This window comes from Micromys minutus, assembly GCF_963924665.1.
Source record: "Micromys minutus genome assembly, chromosome: 1".
In the NCBI taxonomy this organism is placed as follows: Eukaryota; Metazoa; Chordata; class Mammalia; order Rodentia; family Muridae; genus Micromys; species Micromys minutus.
In genome coordinates this window covers 89,938,637-89,958,879 of record NC_137969.1, presented here as the reverse complement: position 1 = coordinate 89,958,879, position 20,243 = coordinate 89,938,637, and the positions used below count along the sequence as shown (strand labels likewise).

The window sequence follows — 20,243 nt, the reverse complement described above, 5'->3', positions numbered from 1 at the left end:
ATATTGACTTCAGTTTGGTTATATTTTGGTATTTTCTCATAGAGGGGGACCAAGTAAGTAATCCTGATTGTCTCTAGAAGTACATATATACATATATGTGTGTGTGTATATATATGTATATATATACATATATATATATATATGTATATACATATTTTTTGGTCCCAAACTGAGGTGAACACATTAATCTTTATTTACATGCTTTGTTTTCTCTCAAAAACCAGTTGCCCAAATTAAAATCTTTATGCTAATATTACTACATATCCCCCCCCCCAGAAAAAAAGAAAAAAATATAAGGACTTTATAAAACTCAGGACAGGAAGGGACTAAAAACCAAATTCCTATTTAGTTCTAAATGTAATGAAATTAAGAAAACTTGGTTTCTAATTGGGGGTGGAGTGGGGGATGGGATGACAAAGCCAAAACAAGTCCAAGCATCAGCATCATTCTTCCTACCCTGCCCCCACCCCACACCCCACCAACAACAGGAGCCCAGTGTGTGTGGTCTGCTGGAAACGTGGCCTGATGTAGGCTCGGTGGCAGCATCCTCTGTCCAGTGAGACGGCACCAGGGACACACTCTGCTGTAGTGGGATTCTGTGTGCCTAGTGGGTTGTGGGGTAGGGTTTTCGGGATCTTCGAGGCTCCTTGTTTAGCTCCACCAGCCTCTCCCAGCGCCTTTCTCAGGGGAAAGGGCTCCATCCAGAGTGGCCCCTACTCAGCTGAGGGCTGTAAACTGTCCTTCTCTGTTCTCTGTCCCTCTCTCGTCGTCTCCCACCTCTCCCTCCTCCCCACTGAACTTGTCATGGGCCCACTTGGGGCTGGTACTGGATTTCCTGAACATGAACCGGCCCCACCCCTGGGGGAAGGCGCCTTGGCCACCACCTCAGCTCATCCATTTGTCACTGCCCTCGCCTTTCCAGTCTTCATGCAAGTGATACTTGCTCTTAGGTGTATACTCTGGGTCCCATTCTTCTTCCCCAGCTTCTCTTTTGAAAATCATTGTTGCTGTTGTTGTTATTGTTACTGGAATAGTTTCCTCTGCCCCAACCTCTCCCTCTGGCTTGAAATTGAAAGGTTCCCCGAGCTCTGCCGCCTGTTTCATTTGGATCCATGAAGTCTTCAGTCCCCAATCTAGATTTGTCAAAACCTGTGGTGCTCTCCTTCCTCTCCTCTGCTTCCTTGGGGTACTCCTCTGCTTTGTAGGAGTGAGGTGACTGGGAGGAGGAGGGGGAGGAGGACCTAGACTGGTCTCTTGCTCTGAGGTGCTTCTGTTTCTTTGATCCTCTGTGGCTTTTCTCTGTCTTTTCAGTTAATCTTTCTCTGGAATCCACCGACTCTCTTGACTTGCCTCTCTTAAGATCTCTCTCCTTAAGTTTTTTATGACGTTCAACATCAAAGCAAAGATCTACAGGATCATCTTTATATTTTCCCTCGGCCTTGTAGCCAGGTTCCCGTGGACTTCTCAGTTCCTCATGAGTCAAACCACGCTTTCTGAATGCACTGGGGGAAATGTCTATCCTCCTGTGTATCTCTGGGCTTTTCTAATTTTAGCTGCTTCTTGTTCACATCCTCTCTTTAGGTATTTAGTAAAGTGTTCGTGCAATGTCATTCCAGAGGATCCAAAGTGATGCTCTTTAACATGATGACAATGGTCACTATGTGCTGGGCAAACAGTTCTGAGACTGAGCTGACTCTATGTGCTGGAAAATGGAACAAAATTCCTGCTCCTTTTTGTTGCTGTGGACTATATCCCGACAAAGCTTCCATTCCTGAGCCAATAAGCCACTGGGTTGTGCAAGGTCCTCAGCGAAGGATTTCATCCAGACATTGGCCTGGGTCTCCAGAGTAATGGAAAAGGAGGACTTCCCTGAGGAAAAGTCTTTGTTTCCCAGCTTATCACGGCTCTCAGAGGTCTTCCTTGGAGGAGGCGATGAACTTTTTTCCTGGACTGCCTTGTATGCAGTCACCTGGAAATTCTTTTCTGGCACAAAGCCCCTGTGACCACTTTCGCTCCTCTTGGACCCTCCACGTTCCTCCTTTCGGGATCTCTCTGTGAAAGGCTCCTCCTCCAACTCCTCCGCTTTCCTCTGCTGTTCCTTCCCTGCTTGCGGGCTCTCCCACTTGCCTGACTTCTCTTCCTCCTGGTTTTTGCTTGCACAGGCTATGACTTTAGACATGCATTTGGGCTCATCATCAAACTCTGGTTCCTTCCTTCCCTTACTTTTGTCCTTATCTTGTTCGTTCATCTCCTCCTTGTGGAAGTCAGCCATCTTTTTCTCAAAGTCATCTTGGAGCTTATACCTTTTGGGCAACTGGCTGCCTTGGAAGGGCTTCTCAGTGTCCATCTTGGGAGCAAATGGATCAGATTTCATTTTGACATCAGTATCTTTCTCCTTCAGCTTCTCTTTATCGGTATTTGTTTGTTTCTGCTCCTTATTCTTCCCATTCTCCATCTTCTGCTCTTCCAGATACCTTTTTGTGTACGCTGCTCCTCCCGGAGCAGTGCTCTCCTCTTTCTGAGATGAACCATATGCAGAGCCAGTGGCTGGTGGACTCTTACCTACAGGGCTCTTTTTGGATGGACTCAAAGACCCAGAGCCATGGTCAAACTGACCTTGGTGTGCCCCAGACTGATATCCAGCACCACCTGACATAGACGAGCCCATCTGGGATGCATTAGAAAGTGGAGGACTAGGTTTTGGCACAGGACTAGGGTGTGGTGACCTTTGCCTAACCACTGGAGGGGGCTTTTGAGAGCTGGGCTTCTCTCCTGGGGACTCAGATCAGAAACTGAGGCCCGTGATGCACATTTAGTGCCATAGGTGGTGGCATCTGGCCATGGCTTTGAGCTCTCAGCCCCTTTTTATATCTTGAGGGCTGCCTCCAGAGAATGTCTGCTCCTTAGCTTTATCCCCCTGGCTATCACCAGCTGCCTGAGATGGCAGGCTATCCTTGGAAGAGGACTTTTTCTCTTTTGTAGACTTTTGCTTAGACGACTCAACTCTGCTATGGTTGGAGGATGACCAGGAAGATGAGGAGTGTCTTAACCTGTCAGAGGATGACTTATCAGAGTTCCTAGAATGGCTCCTGGACCGTGGTGAAGGGGACCTTCTTTCTGGGGACCGGGATCGAGAACAGCCCGGACGAGGGCTGTATGCTTGCCAGTAGTTCTGCCAATTGGAACGGTAGTTTCCATAGCCACCTCGGTTATACTGGCCCCAGGGATAAAAGCCTCGGTTTCGCCCACGGAAGTAATAGGGCCTCCTGTAGCCTCTGTTGTGACCTCGGAAATCTCAATTCTGATATGCTCTGGGGTGATTTCTTTCTCTGTTACAAGCTGGAGAATATGATCTGGAACAAGACCTAGAACTCAGCCTGTGCTTCCTTGAACGAGAGACAGATTGGCTTCGAAAACAAATGAGACCGAGATCTAGATGCAGATCTTGATCGAGAAGAGCAAGACCCAGACTTGGATTTGTTTGTTTTTGATATCTTGGAAGAGTTTACACCTTAGTAGAATTAATGATTCAACTTGAACTGCTTCTGAAAAACACCAGCACCACCACTGGCTTCTCCAATTTACAGTCAGGGTGTAACTCTTGAGCCTCCGAGGTGACTACAGCTGCAGTCTCGCAATGGCGTGACCGGCCCGAACCTCACCCCGCCTGATAGCGTGCCCATGTCAGCACGTATATTTTAATAAAGATTTAACTTAGTATTGGTGGATCTGGAGAGAAACAAATTCATAACATTAACAAATCAGAATGAAAAAAGTAAACTTATATGCACACACATACACACATATATACATACATAAACACAAGCATACATATGTATGTGAATATATACATGCATTTATACACATATACATATATGCCTACATGTATGTAAATGCACAGATATGTAAACACATACATAGATGTATACTTATATACATGTACATATGTATGTATACCTATATCTATATACACAAATGCATATACACCCACATGTAAATGTACACACATATGCACACACATATATACATGTATGGCTATACATATACATGCATGCACATAGCATGCACACATACAAATGTATTCATATATATTCATATTTAAATATATACATGTATAGATATATATCCATGCATACATTCCATATACATTTATACATACATATATGTATACATTTTCACAAATATATACTGATACATTTTTATACATACATATACATATGCATACATAGATGCATGAGCATAATGCACATGCATTCATATATATGAATATATGTATATATATACATATATACACATGGGTAAGTAAAGTAGAATATAAAATCTGAGAAGACTCATATGCATATGTGCATATGTGTGTGCATGTATGTTGTTGGTTTGAGGGAATCAAACTCAGGTCTTCTTGGTGGGTGGCTGGTGCCTTTAGCCTGCTGAGTGATCTTGCTGTTTCTTGAGTTTAGATTTTATTGTTTGGTTGTTTTTGGTGCTGGAGACTGAGCTCCGGGCTTCCTGTTTGCTAATCATATGTTCCACTACTTACAGCACTACCTCCCAGGCCTAACTGCTTCCTGTTATAGGACAAATTTGACAAATTAGGACACATCTATAGAGGACTGACATCACAGAGAAGGTTCTAGAAGCTTCTTACAGAAGCACTGTTGAAGAAATAGGGGTTATTTTCCTGGGAAAGGGAGGATTTGGGGTATGGAATCATAAGAAAGGTCTGTAGATCTCAAACACCCAAAACCAAGAACCACATATTGCTGTTTGAAATGATTAAAACTGAACAGAATTTTAAAGGAGGTTCTAGGTGGTCCCAGCTCATCAGAGGCTGCAGAGCCAGCTAGTATCTCAGTGTAGATCCAGTGTGTTTGTCACCATGGATGCTCTGTTAGCCTCTGTGATCCTCAGGACTTGAATTTCATAAGAGAGACAGACTCATTCAGTACCACAGGGAAGGACTGGATGAGAAAGTCTTCCAGCAGTTGAGCTGAGTAGGTCAGTGTCAACAGGGGAGCGTCTTGTGGCTTCTGTGACAACATTACATGTCAGACCATGGGCACCAAATGCTGGGCCATAGGTCCAGGCCACCTCACCTGATCTGCTCACGACTTTCCCCTGCTGGACTGGCAGAGGCTCAGCTCAACTCTTTTTCAGTTCTTAAGTCAAATCTTGATTTGATGTAAAGCCTCCCTGAACAGAATCATGGTTTATGAATATCATAAAACACTTTCAATTAAATCATGCCCAGAAGTAGTTTCTTTCTGGGGATATAACTTCTGCACATGAACTTGGTCACACGGTGGAGATACCAAAGCCTCCTTTTCCAACTCCTGTTTCAACTTGAGTAAATTCAGACACTCAGCTTACACAGAACAAAACCCTGAAGTTGGCAACAGTGTTTCCCTTGGATAAACCAGAGTGAATCTTTGGCCTGTGTGTTTGTAGGGTGTCTGTATGGTAACGGAATGTTTTCTTAAATACTTGTATGGCTTACAGAGAGTGGAAGCCGTAACCAGTAGGCATTTAAAAAGCCTTTTAGCATCTCCCAAAGAGCCGATGTCTGAAAACTCCAAAGCCAGGGTTAGCTTCCTGAGCATACTCTTCAGTTGTTTTACGAGCTGCCCTGGCCTGAGATCCTAGCTCTGGTTAGGGTAGGCAGAATTCTTGTTTTGTTTTATTATTACTATAATTATAGTATTTATTTGTTTATTTCACACTTCTAAAACGATACTTTCAAACCTCCCAAGGGACCAATGGAGGGAAACAGCATGAATTAAATATGTTAGGACTGTTTCCCAAAGAGATGAAGAGAGGGAGTAACAGGGTCTCTATAGACCGACAACAGGCTACATACTTCAGTCACGTTGGATCGGCCACGTGGCTTTCCGGACCATCCCTGGCAACCATTATATGTTTTTGCTGCTTTTGTTCACTGCCTGCAGCTGAGGATGGCCTTGAACTCCTCACCTTTCTGCCTCTAACTCTTCAGTGCTATAATTACAGACATGCACCTTTTACTGTTTGCTTCATTTATTCTGCAGCTCATTTCTTCCTCTCCCTTCTGCTGTTCAACACAGAACCGGGCGTGTATCACCCGGGCTTTGCAGGGGTGCTTTGTCATGGAAGAGCTCCTGCCCAACCAAGGCTTACTGGTCAGGTGCTGAGCTCTGACCTTGAGAGGAAACCTCCTCTTAGGACTTTTGCCCCAGCTAGGTATCCCTCTCAGGAAACAACTTGGTTTCCTGGCTCCCTGAGAAAGGAATTCTTAATGAATTCTGCTCATGGTCAAGGAAAATTTTCATGGGTGTTGGAAACTGTTGGATGATTAATTTCTTTAAAAATCTCTCTCCTTCCCCCCCCCCCCCGTGTGTGTGTTTAATGTGTGTGTATGTGTACACATTTGTGTGTATATGTACATGATCATATGTGTGTTTGTGTGACTATGTGCACACATGCCCCACAGCATATATATGTAGGTCAGAGGACAACCTTAGCTATACTGTAAGGAAGAACTATAGGTGATGCCAGATGGGGAACTCATATGCATTTGTTAAATAGAGATAAAGAAGGTCACAAAGTTTGGTAGAAGAAACCGGAGATGTCAGAAGCAGGTGTTAGGTATGGGATAGATGTTACATGCCTTTTGAAAAAGTTTCATTCTTCATGGGAAGGCCTTCCTGTGCAGCCAGCAGCTCCAAAGAAAGAGCACCTTTAGGAGACAGCCAGGGTGCTGGATGGGCAGGACAAGGTTGAAGGGTTAGAAAGGGACATATCAGAGGTCTCTGGGTCATGGTAGGGACTGCAGAAAGTCTTGCTGATTAGATGGTCCCTTTGGCTGCTTTGATGAGGAAAAAAACTGGACAAGGACAAGAGTGGCCACATAAAATGTTAGCCAGTGGGGTAGCTGTGCAGAGAACTAGGGGGCCTGAGATCACCCAGGAAGTAAGCTGTGCCCAGCAGAACTCACTCACCTTGGGGTGGCTGCACAGTCAGAGTATAGTGCCCTCCTGTTTAACTGGATCACAGCCTCTGTTGGCCTGGGAGAGAGACTGGGCTGGCACTCTGTTAAGTGGGAAATGAGATTCCTTGATTTAATGAGAGGTGGTTTTGAATCTGGGCACTGGGAGGCCCTGTGTGGCAGTCCATCATCCTCAAGGAGACTCTCAGGGGCCAAGTTTCAAATGACCTTGAATGCCCTCCATAGCATACTTAGTACCATAAGCTGCAAACAGTTCCTCTTGAGCCTTCTTTCTTGCCCCCACAACCTATCGAGCCCCTAACCTTCACCTTGGCTGGTCTGCTTGAGTAGTTCCTGCTGATGGCTATTCACAGGGAAGGGCCTGATTGGATGAGCTTCAGTGGAGATGGTTTTGAAGATCAGCTGTTGCTATCCTTATGTCTCTGACAAAGAGGAATGGCCCCCTTAAGGAAGGACATTCTGGTCCTTAGAGCTGACTTCAGTAAAGCATTCCTTCAGCCCCTTTGAGCGGCTGTAACAAAACTCCATTGTCTGGGTAATTTCTCACGGTTATAGATGGTGGGAAGGCTTGCTGCTGTGTTCTTACATGTCGGAAAGGCAAAAGATGTGGATTTTCTCAAGCTCTTATTAAGGGCACTGCTTCGAGTCACAAGGACAGAGTCCGTGGGACTTAATTACCCCCTCAAAAGGGCTCACATCTTAATTCTTTTGCGCAAGGGATTAAGTTTCAACATGAATTTTGGAGAGACACCAACAGTCAAGCCATAGCAAGTATGCTCTTGCTGAGAGCACACTGCTCAGCGGGTCCCACAGGAGTGAACCCTGGCTCTGACCCATCCCTCTGCATGGTCTGTCTATGCTCACGCTGAGATGGGAAACGTACCTGGAAATCACAGTTACTCGGGATAGGGAGAGTAGTGAGAGATGCTCCTGGCAAGGGAAGCTTGTGTTCAAGTGTGTCACGTCTCCTTGTTACTATGGCAACATGGAGGCAGCTGTCTTTAATGATGCCCAGTTTGTTGTTTTTGTTTCACTGGGTTAGGGCCTTTGCCTGCTTGCCCTTGTATCTCATTGTATCTATATTGTCTGTGTGTTGTGTGTATAAGTGGCACTCACTCACTGACTAAACACTGCTACCAACAGGGGGTCCTTGTCACCTTCACAGCCTTCACAGTTCTTCCTCCTAGAGGCATGTGCGGCTCGCCTCCTTTCAACAGACGAGAAAACTGAAGACCAGAGACCTGTTTTAACTGAAATAACAAGCCAGGGTGATGGTGTGAGGGAACTTAGTTTGTGACCCAGATCTTTCTGGTCTCGAACTGCCTGTTCTTTTATCCCCACTGTGCTCTGGACCTACACTGTGGTGTAAGCCTTATGGGGCAAATCAGTGCGCTGGGTGCTCTTTGAGTGAGTTGGAATGGACCTTCCTCTGCCTATTTCACAGTGATCAGAGAGTAGTGTGACATTTACATGTGAGCTGTCATATATAAGCATGGTCTTTAAATAACCACTTTTCAACTGCAGATGAAGAGTGCCTTTAGTGCAGGGATTGCCTTATCTTTGATATTACCCCCTTCTTAGACTGGCTCCATGAAAACCGTCTAATGTTTATTGTAAGATAAAGTTATAATCTAGGGAGAGGATGAAGCCTTAAAGGGTTTCTGAGTGACTTGCTAAAGAGTATTATGGTTGTAACATTGTTACAGGCAATTTATATTCAGTCCAGGATCAAGACATGGTGCTCTGAGGGTCAGCATGTTTCCCGACAGGCTGTGACTGTCCATGTGCCAACTCTGTAGGCCCAACCACCCGGGCTCTGTGCCCACAGTGCCTGGACAGAAGGGACAGGTAATTGCTCACTGGGCTCCGAACACAAAGGCACATAGTGCAAAGCTGTTTTTCCATAGGCTATCCATTCCAAGTGTATCCCGGTGAGTACTGTGACTAGTCTGTGGGCTTGGAGTGGCTGTGGCATCCTTCCCCCAACTTCATGAGTGGAAAAGAAATGCTTCTTAGATGTTCTCTGCTGAAACCCTGATCTGGAAGCTGCTCTGCTTCTTTCCCAGGATGTGGTCTCTTCAAAAGGAATAAGTTCTGGGGTCTCCTTTACAAGACCTGTGCCATGCCCTTGATTTTGCCTAGATTTTCTGTATCTTCTTTGCCTTTTGGCTTTATCCTCTATTGTTATTCTTGCTATTTTTATCTTTGTAATGTAACATCCTTAAGCAACCTCCTGGTAAAGTTATGGGCAAGAACTGGGAGTGTGTAAAACTCCCATAACCCACTGCTTCAAGAAGGAAACAGCTCACAGCTCACCTGTGGGCTGTGCTCTTAGAGCCAGGAACTAATAAAACCCGAATTTTCCAAGCAACAGCCTCAGACCACCACTTTTGTTAAGATACAATGTTGAAATTACAAAGGCTGTCAAAAATGAATGAAGATCAAACTCCAGTTTTTATTAGTCCCAGCAGACAAGCTTGTGTCTGAGCAACGAGCTCAGAGCAGAGAAGCGGAGAAGCACACACGGTGCACATCCTGCGCCACACACTGGAGCGATTAACACAGAGCTTCTGCCCTCCAGTGTCCCCTGCCTGCTAGAGCTGTGGCGGGTATGTCACGGCCCCTCCAAGTGAGCTTTGCCCGAGCACTGTCTGAGAGCCCTGCTCCTGGCTAGCTTGTCGATCTGGTGCAGGAAGAACTGATAGAAACCCGAAATGAGCACATCTGGCGCCTCCGGGACAAGTTGGTTCATGGTTGAAGGCAGAGGACTCATCTGCCCATGGATGCCTCGTCTTCTCGCGGTTGGCCATCTTGCTGGCCAGTGCATGCCCAAGCCATGAGGAAGAACTGGAAAGGATGTACCATCTCAGCCCTGCTCTGTTACTGAGCATGTGTGAATTTTTCTGCCTCAGCTGGCCTCCACATGCTTAACATTCCAATAAGGCTCCTGAAAGGTTCCTGGGTCCACAGACCCTGTCAGAGGATCGTGGGCAGCTCCCGATAATTAGCTTTAGAAAGCATCCCACCAGCTTTCTGCCTTCTGTTCTCAGATTACCCCCTACACACATCCTGTGCCCCCAGACTCTGAACCCGTACCCCCCCCCCCACCATCATCCAGATTCCCACTTACCTTTCAGGAACTTATCTGAGTGGGATACACTGCTAACATCCACCATCCCTAGTGTAGGGCAGGCATCCCCTTCCTGGCACCTTGGTGGTCGTCCTTTATTCTCACAGGATCAGATTTAATGGGATGCAGCAGCTGAATGCCAATCTCTGCCTGGTCTGCTCTAAGGAATGGTTCATTACCATTTGTGGAACAGGTGGGTAAATGAAGAGCTGGAGGTAACCTGCTGTGGCTGCTCATCACAGGATTGACCTCTTAGCACCCTGCCATCACCTGCTCAACAAAATAATGACTTACAGTGGAGGAGTCGTCCCCAGAACGTACTGTCTTGGAGTGTTAGAAGTGCATTAAAACATGCTAGAAGATGGTCTAGCTTTTATAATCACCAGATGCTGTGGCAGGTAGAATCCTTGTGAAGAGTTCCCTTATGGGAAGGGACAGAGCAATGTCCCCTCATTCTGTTATGTGTAGACTGGAGTACTTAGTCACATTCTGATCTTGGGGCCTGCCTTAGTCAGGGCTTCTATTCCTGCACAAAACATCATGATCATGAAGCAATGTGGGGAGCAAAGGGTTTATTCAGCTTACACTTTCACATTGCTGTTCATCACCAGAGGAAGTCAGGACTGGAACTCAAGCAGGTCAGGAAGCAGGAGCTGATGCAGAGGCCATGGAGGGATGTTACTTACTGGCTTGCTTCCCCTGGCTTGCTCAGCTTGCTTTCTTATAGAACCTAGGTCTACCAACCCAGGGATGGCACCACCCACAGTGGGCTGGGCCCTCCCCCCTTGATCACTAGTTGAGAAAATGCCTTACAGCTGGATCTCGTGGAGGCATTTCCTAGGCTTCTTTCTTCTGTGGTAACTCCAGCTTGTGTCAAGTTGCCACAAAACCAGCCAGTACAGGGTCCCAAGCTTCCAGAGCTGTGATAAATACATGCCCCTTGTCTAGGCCAGACAACCTATTGTGTTCTGATGTAGCCACTTAATCTGAGTCACGCACTTTGTGCTGGCCATTGTACGCAGCGTGGGAAAAGGTACTCCCCCCACCCCCACACACAGACTAAAGCTTTAGTGTTACTGTGCTCTCTCCTGCCAGCTCCAGGGCACATTTGTCCCACCCCCTGTGGAACAGCTTCTGGTCTGCTCACCCTCAGAGCCCTCTCTGCAAGCTTTGGCCTGACATTTCTTCCTCATACCAGAAGTCCAGGCTGCATGTGAGTAGCATTGCCTCAGCCCAGACAAGTCTGCCCTTCTAGAACTTTTACCCTCTCCCTCTGTGTTGGTTTGAATGGCAGTGGTCCCCACAGGCCCATAGGGAGTGGTACCATTATATTATAAGGTGTGGCCTTGTCGGAGGAAGTAGAGATGGGTTTTGAGGTCTCCGATGCTTAAACCAGGCCCAGGTCCCACTCTCTTCCTGCCAATCCAGTGTGGGAACCCTCAGCTACCTCTCCAGCACCATGTCTGCCTGCACACTGCCATGGTTTCCACCATGAGGATAATGAACTGAACCTCTGACCTGTAAGTCAGGCCCAATGAAATGCCTTCCTTTTTAAGGGTTGCTATAGTTGTGATGTCTCTTCACGGCAATGAAACACTAAGACACCATCATCAGCTGCAGAAGGCTCATTGGCTTGGCAGATCTTCTTGGAGTAGAGTTCAAATCCAAAGTTTGAAAGAGAAGTGGAAGGAGTGCCCTTCCAGGAACTGTCAGGCCTTGGCCCCTATAGATTGGCCAGAGAGGAGCCCTTTGTAGGCATGTGAAGATGAGAAGAAGCCCTTTTGTAGGCATGTGAAAATAAGCTTCCAGCCTCCCATCTCTAGCCCTCTCTCTTTTCTCTTCTGTTCTTGCATAGTCCTCTTGCTTTCTGATGCTGTCAGAAGGAGGGTTTGTGGTTTACCTTTGAGTGTGTTGTGAGTAATTTACCAGGGTCCCCTCCAACACTGGTTGGTCCATAGGTGCCCAAGCTCTTGAATCTCCCATGTGGACTGTTAGGTTCACCCACCTCAAACAGTGCTGGAAGAACTATGACCCGGGCTCAGCTGGAGAGTGCAGATAAGCCAAGATGAGGCTTGGAGTACTCCAGGGACTCAAACGCACAGCTCCCAGGACCCTTCTCGTTGACTTGGATGAAAAACTGGGATGGCATGGGTTTATCTGTGTGCTCTACATCCATTTTTCTGTTGTTATTCTAACCAACATGGTATATACCACCTCACTGGACATTAAAAGAACTCACTAATGTATATGTTAGTGTGTACATGCATACAAAATGCCAGAACAGTGTCTGGCCCCCGAGTCATGTGTATGTCTAGTGGATAGAGGCATGTTTGGTGCTATGCATGAGTATTTTACAAGCCTCTTGCTCGGGTCTGAATCCTCTTGTTTCTTGCTGGCTCAGGTGTGAGTCCTCATCTGTTTCTAGCAAGCTCAGGTGTGAATCTTCGTCTGTTTGTTGCTGGTTCTATGGCTTTGGTGTCTCACTTGGTCTCTTTTCAGTCAGATACAATACAATAAAGATAGATGACCACACATCGAGTATACAAGGGCCCAGAACAAAGGCTTGCACACGGCAGCAGCTACGTGAACACTTACTATAGCCGATGTTACCATTTCTTCTTGTACTCACTGGCTCACTATGTGGCCCTCTGTGTCCAAAGGGGGCAGTCATCTGCCTCATGGAATTTCAACAACAGAGTTAGAACCACTGGCTCATGCACAGAGAGGGACGCTAGCGTGTGGACCGTTTACAGAGACCTGCTACCTGGCATCATGTGAGGTCAGAGGCTGAGTAATTTTCATCCTGGGTGATTATTAATTTGGTGATACTGTGAAAAGAGGCACCATGAACTACACTGTCACATAGCAACTAAATGACACTTGGAAACCTGAAAGGTAAAGGCTTATTAATGCAGGAAAATCACAACATTCTTGGGAGACTAAGAGCAGAGCCATCAGCTGTCAAGTGATTTAATCTCTCCCTCACACTGTGAGTGGGAGAGGCATTTTGCTAACTGTTGTCGCACATGTGATGTCCAGATTCAGGTGGTCAGGGAGAGAACAGTGTCTTCAGAGAAGTCTTCCACTTTATCTTTGTTTTGAGATGTGGGAGGGAAAGTCCACATTTCTGAGAGCCTTAGGCATGGCTGCCATTGGAAAGTAGGTCTGGAGGTCCTGTGCATTTAAACAGCTCAAAAATTATGTGTTCTTCCAAGCTGCTTTGTTACTTACTGTGAGAACAACATCAGCTCTCATCACAGAATAAGACAGGGCATGGACTTGTAAACCTTCTGGGCAGCAAGATACCTTTCAACGTGTGGCCTGAAGCCAGGGGTTCATCTATGACCCAGGGCTCAGCAAGTACAAGCCAAGCCATAGAATTGAATCACTGGGAGACACTTACAACCAGTGTCTTGGTTCCTTCACAGGAGTATTTGCCTGTGGAAATTGTTCCTTTATCTACAGGGCTATTAAAACGCTGGTCAGCAAAGTGGTGCAGTGTATTGTTAATGGGTCATAATGCTGTGGACACTGTTAATTTCATTTGACAGACTAGAAGTGGCTGGAAATGACCTTCTATCTCCCAGTAAGAACGGTGCTTGCTAAGTGATGTTCCCTAGTGTGTGGAGTCTGAGGTAATTTAGGCATCTGTGCTATATTTAGCATGGTATTAAATGAGTTTTCAGGTGTTCCTTGCTATAAATAGGGAAATAAGTGTATTTTTATGGTCTTCATGTGGAGAGCCACTTTCTGACCTGGGCAGTGTCTAGGCATGTGGAGGTGTGTGAGGCTAGACCTGGCAGGAAATTTAGAGTGAGTATAGTCAGGTCAACACCAATTTCAGGCTCATGGGGGTGTTGCCTGCTGTTGGGTTCTGTCTCTGCCCTTAGCTGTGAAGCTCTTGTTCTGTGGAGTGGTGTTAGCTACACCCTGACTATGGCCAAGTATCCTCTCAACAAGACAATCGATCATTGGCCTAGGGCTTTGCACTTAGTCCACTAGGGAAACAGCAGGCTCATGTGCACAGGCAGTTTTGCAAACTTAGCACGCTCAAAACTGCCTGAGGAGTCTGTGAAAACACCATCCTGAGCCTTGATCCAGAGACCCAGTAGCTCTGGGGTGGGAACAACAACAACAAAAAGATCTGAATTCCTCCCATAGACCAAGGGAATATGGTCTTGCTGGTCTGTTTGGACACATACGAACTAACCTCCTAGAGATAGCCTTACAGCCGTTGATCTACAGTGTTTATCAAGTGACTGCCGAATGCAGAGGGAGCAACTCTGAAATGACTGGACTGTAATTTCCTCAGGTCAAAAAGCATGTGTGAAGACAAGTTCAAACTAGCATAGCACTGGAAGCGAGAGAGATTATAGCCAAGACCCAGGGGGCAGGGTCTGGGGCAACCGAGGTGCAGTTATAAACACTGGGTGGTGCAGAAGCAATGCTAAGGTTGATCTTGGAGTGGGTCAACCAGTGTCGCTCTGGAGTTTGCCCTGCTGACTTGTTGATGTAACCATCATAAACAATACAACTGTATCAGTTCCCTTGCTGATGCCCAAGAGGACAAAACACTTGGTAAGAAACAACTTCAGGGAGGGAGCATTTACTCTGGCTTACAGTTTGATGGGCTACAGTCCATTGTGGTGGGGACATAATGACAGCCAGAGCTTGAGGCGGGTAGCCACAGCGTGTATCTGCTATGCCTGTGGTGGGAAGGCAGAGAGCCAACACAGCAGGCATCAGAAGTGTTCAAACCCTTCTTTGGGAAACATTTTACATGTAAATCACAGGAGGCCCTAAGAAGGCCTGGCTTTGCCTCAGAGCCCAGGATGTGCTAGGTTGTGTGTAACCCCCCAGGACTGGGTACAACACACCTGCATATTCAGTGTTGGTTGGCTGAATTAAAATACTGGATGAATAAGTTTCTGAGGGATTGTTGCCAGATGTGTAGACTGTGGAAGTCCTGCTGCTGACTATGGCACAGTGTCGCATGGGTGCTGGGTCCTGCTATAGGCACTTACGGACGTTAGTCCATTGTTAATATCATAACTGAGCCAGTTGTGTGATGTTCACTGGTCATTGTAGCACTTGAGGGTCTAAGATAGGGCTAGCTATTGTAAGTTCTAGAACAGCCTAATTTACATAGTGGATTTCAGGCCACTCTGCGCCATTAGTGAGACCTTCCTTCAAAAGCTCAACTCTAAACCGAACAGGAACCCCATTGTATCTGAAGGCATTTCAAGAGAGAAGGTGGTTGCCCTAGGTCAGCAGTGGGCCTGGGACTCTGAAGAGAGCATTTTAGACTTTAAGGCAGAGTCTGTGTTCTGGGTGACTCCTCTCTGTGGGATGGACTTGCTGGCAGGCAGTGAGCAGCTACTCCCTCTCTTCTCATTTCTGCCCAGACACTGAGATTTACAGATAGGAACATGTTTCTACCGGTTTTCTATAACTGTCACAGTAGAATGATCAGGCACAATCTCGTAGTAAAAACAGAAAACATAGCATCAACAAAATCAAGTGTGATGGTTGAATGGCAATTACTCACGTAGGCTTGGACATTTGAACACTTCGTCCCCAGTTGGTGGCACTGCAAAGGTGCTGGGTCCCGCTACAGGCACTTGCAGATATTAGCCTGTAATTCAGGAGGTGTGGTCTAGATAGAGGGTGAACATCACTGGAGGTAAGCTTTGAGAGTTCAAAGTTATCTCTGCCTCACGCTTGGGGTTCAAGACATAAGCCTTCAGTGGCTGCTCCAGCCACTGCCTGCCTGCTGCCATGCTTCCCACCATGATGGTAGTGGGCTTTCATCTCTCTGAAACCGTCAGACCAAATAAACTTGTCCTTCTATAAGTGGTGTAGACCATGGTGTTTTATCAATGCGAGAAAAATAGTTAATACAGAAGAATGACTGACTGTTCTGAGGAGCAAGTGTATTAGTTACAGATGGACTATGGCCCCCAGACTGCACCCCTTCCCGTCCTTATTTCTGTTCATACCCTTCAGCTCTTCTGTATTCAGAAGTGTCTTCCTCCAGATAAGAAGGATGGAGGTTTCATTATACGAGAAAATCGTGGAACAGAAGTCTTTTTCTGGGAAAAAAGAAGAAATGAAAAATATGCAGCTATAATCTTAATGGCTCTTTCCTTATGGTGCTGGGATCCTGGGCTAGTAGGGTAGGCAAGGCTGGGAGTTATGGGGGGGGGGAGGTGGAAGAGAGGAGGAGGAAGGATAAAGGCAGTAGACCCTAAAAGTGTGCCTTAGCAGGTAAGGCAGATCTTTCTTCTGAGCTCTTGAGAATTGTTCCAGAAGAGGCCACAGGTCACAAGTCCAAGAAGTCTGGGGGTGTGGGCGGGGAGCATAAAATAGCATTTATGTCCCCATACTTTGACAACATGTTCTGAAAGAAAACACAGCACGAGAATAATGCACAGAGTGTCATAGAGCAGGTCAGGTACCTTATCCCAAAGCTGTATGTGCTCCAACACTGCCATAACTAGGTGATCAGCAGTGAGCTCCCAGTTGACATCTCCTACCCAGTCACACCAAACTCTGAATCCACATTCTGTGCCCTGCTCTAATATAAGTGACACCTAAGGATCTCCTTGTGTTTCTGATATGAACAACAGATAAGCATGCACACACACAAAAGAGGCACAAAAGGCAAGCAGAGAGGAGGAAACCTCAACACACGTGTCCCTGGCTTCTTCTAGAGAGTGAGAGGAGGCGTGCACCTTCAAGAGAAATGTGCATCCAGTGAACACAAACATCACCCCCTGGAGATCTTCCCACTTCCCACTTGTCCCATACTGGTTTACAGCCAGGCGGGTTTGTATCTTTAGTCCTTTCCTGGCCACAGGCTCCTTGCATTTCCCTTCCATGCTTCCCTGTCCCTAGTTTGTCTCCTAAGCTTAGAATACAAAAGAAAACTACATCAAAGCTGAAACCTTCTTGCCACACATGATACTGTAACAAAAGTGAAAGTGAAAAGGGAGCAAGTAAAATGTTTATCACATAAACCTGAGGTCTGCTGGGCTCCCTGGCATCCACCTAGTGTGGTGGTATCTACAGTCTTAGTGCCTGGGAGGCAGAGATAGGGGGCTCCCTGGGGCTTGGACTCTAGTCAGTCTAGCCAAATCACTGAGCTATCGGATCAGTGAGAGACCCTGTTTCTAAATAGATAAATAAATAAGTAGACAAACAAACATGGTTGTTCTGTAAGTAAAGGCTGCTACTGCCAAGCATAAAGACCTGAGTTCAAATCCCAGGGTGGGCATTATAGAAGGAGAGAGCTGACCCCCAAAGTTATCTTTTGACCTCCACATGCACATGGCATGTGTCACCCCCATACACAAAAACACTCTTTTTATATGTATAGAATAATGATGACATTAGACCACTCATAAGAAAAAAGTTGAGGTAGGAAAGTATTTGCAGAACACATGTCTACTAAGGAGCTTGCATCTGGTGTGTCAAACGGACCCTTACCACTTGATCAAAAAGACAAAATAATACAAACAAAAGCTGGACAAACACTTGAATGGTCATTTGTCTAGAAAAGATGCACAAGAGGCCACCAAGCACTTGGAAGAATGCTCAGTGCTATTAGCCTTTGTGGAAAATCCACACTGAGATCTCAAGTTGACGTTCACTAGGGCGGTGCAGCTTTATTTCTGTCGCTGTGAAATCTCCACAGTCAAGAGTGGGGAGAAATGAGCGCACGCAAGCATGCTCACTGACTTCTGCTCATCTCAATGTCTTTCCTCTCCTGTAATTTAGGATCCTCTGCCTATGCAATAGCTGGACTTTGCTTCGTCATAGGTTCTTTTTCTCACCCTTTATCCCCTGGTCTTACCCCCATCACTAGGTAGGAGAGAAACAAGGATAGAGGGAAGACAAAGAGATAGAGACCCTTAAATCTAATTCTTCCTACATGTTTTTTCTTTGAGCATGACTACTAACAAACAGCAACTGATCCCCCCTATACGACCAACACAACCCATTCATGGGGCTCTAGCAGTCACATATTCTCTGAAAAGATCCCAGAATTCCAAACATCACACAAACAGAAACTATCTGTAGCTGGCAAAAACCACATCTCTGCTTTATCATGGGCCAAATCAGTCAGCTGCTGCAAAGCAACCCCATGTCCCCACACATGGGATTAAACCAAAAGGACATTCTTTTTTTTTTTTTTTTTTTTATGACTTTATTTTACAAAACAAAGATAAATGTACAGATTTTAAACATTTTTTGCTTAAAATTATACTTTTTTGTCAGTACTGTTTTTTCAGACATTAAAATAATTTTTACATAAAACCATGTGAATATATTTTTTTTTAGTCAGTACTTGATTTTTTTCAAGGGCTTGACAGTATGCATTGAAAACCTAATAGTTACAATAAGCTTAAAGTACATGCAAAACAAAACGCAACATGGAAATAGTCAAAGTCTTCTTGTTTGTAAATATATGTATATATTTTTTTGTTTTCTTTATTTCTTGGACTTCATACAGTCTGTGAGTTGTTTCTGGGGGAGTGCAAGCCTCTGGGGTTAGCATCCCACTATCAGTGACTGCATATTATGTCTGTTCTTTTGTGACTGGGTTATCTCACTCAGGATGATATTCTCTAGATGCAGCCATTTTCTTAAGAATTTGGTTAAGTCATTGTTTCTGGTGGCTGAGTAGTATTCCATTGTGTATATGTACCACAATTTTTGTATCCATTCATCTTCTGAAGGACATCTGGGTTCCTTCCAGCTTCTGGCTATTATAAATAGAGCCGCTATGAACATTGTGGTGCATATATGTTTGTTGTGTATTAAAGTGTCTCTGGGGTATATGCCCAGAAGTGGAATAGCTGGGTCTTCAGGTAGTACTATATCCAATTTTCTGAGGTATCGCCAGACAGATTTCCAGAGTGGTTGTATTAGCTTGCAACCCCACCAACAGTGGAGAAGTGTTCCTCTTTCTCCGCAGCCTCACCAGCATCTGCTGTCATCTGAGTTTTGGATCTTGGCCAATCTGACTGGTGTGAGGTGGAATCTCAGGGTTGTTTTGATTTGCATTTCCCTGATGGCTAAGGATGGCTCAGCCGTTAAAGGCTAGGCTCACAACCAAAAATACAAAAGGACATTCTTATATTTCTGTGTGTGTGTGTTTTTAATAACCCAAAATTTGAGAATTCTCACTTCATAGTGCTGCCCTCACTGGACTGGGACTTTATCCGTAGTTAATTTAAATTAAGATAATTTAATTAAGATAAGCTTGTATAGACATACTCATAGGCCACCCAGATACAATCTCCTACTGAGAAGTCTCCCCAAGCGATTCTAGATTGGGTCAAGTTGATAGTTTAAAATTCATGGTCACAGATGGTGACATGAAAGGCAGGTCACAGTAGAGCTTGGTAGAGGAGCAGAGGGCACAGGCAGACACACTGCACCAGAACCTTCATGTGCTGTAGGAATGTAAAATGTACAGCTACCTTCACAATGGCTGTTCTTATGTTGAGACAAGTTCTCCCTACAAAGCCCTGGCTGGCCTAGAACTTGCTATGCAAAGTTGTCTGAGAACTCACAGAGATCTACCACCTGCCTCCTAAGTGCTGGGATTAAAGGTGTGTACTACCCTTAGCTCTTTTTATCTCTTTAGTTATGCACATACTTGTGTGTCTGTGTGTGGGTATGTGCACTGGTGCAGGTGTCTGTGGAGATCGGAAGAGGGTATCAGATGCCCTGGATCTGTAGTTACGGGATGTTATGAGCCAACTCAGACCCTCTGCAAGCGCTGTGCGCTCTCTCAACTGCCGAACTGTCTCTCGATAACCAGGAGGAGTAGCTTTAGAAAACAGCTAAGGGGTTGTTTGAAACACAGTCTCAGATCACAGCAGTGCCAGCTGCGTACCCGAAAGAATAAAATGCATGTTCGCTCACATACTTACCCTCAGATGCTCACAGTATTTCACAAACATAGCAGCCAGAGTCAAAAGGGAAGGTAAAACCAGAAATGGCTGGCTATTAACTGATATGCAGACAGATGAATGTGGGTGGCCCACATGATGGAGTACTATTTAGCCAGGAAAATGTGCATAGTGTGAGGGAAGCTGTCACAGAAGACATATCGTGTGATCT

General features: G+C 45.7%; 1 protein-coding gene and 1 pseudogene across 3 annotated transcripts in view; one reads left to right on the top strand and one right to left on the bottom strand.

Moving 5' to 3' along the window:
* The window catches only part of KCNH1 (potassium voltage-gated channel subfamily H member 1), a gene marked incomplete at both ends in the record, with an annotated part of 282,586 nt that overhangs the window by 178,797 nt on the left and 83,546 nt on the right, over positions 1–20,243 (top strand). The window lies entirely within an intron of this gene.
* Positions 714–10,155, bottom strand: LOC308436015 (thyroid hormone receptor-associated protein 3-like; annotated as a pseudogene). Its single transcript has 2 exons — positions 10,110–10,155; positions 714–3,511 (listed from the first exon to the last, which is right to left on the bottom strand). The product of its transcript is annotated as a thyroid hormone receptor-associated protein 3-like (transcript).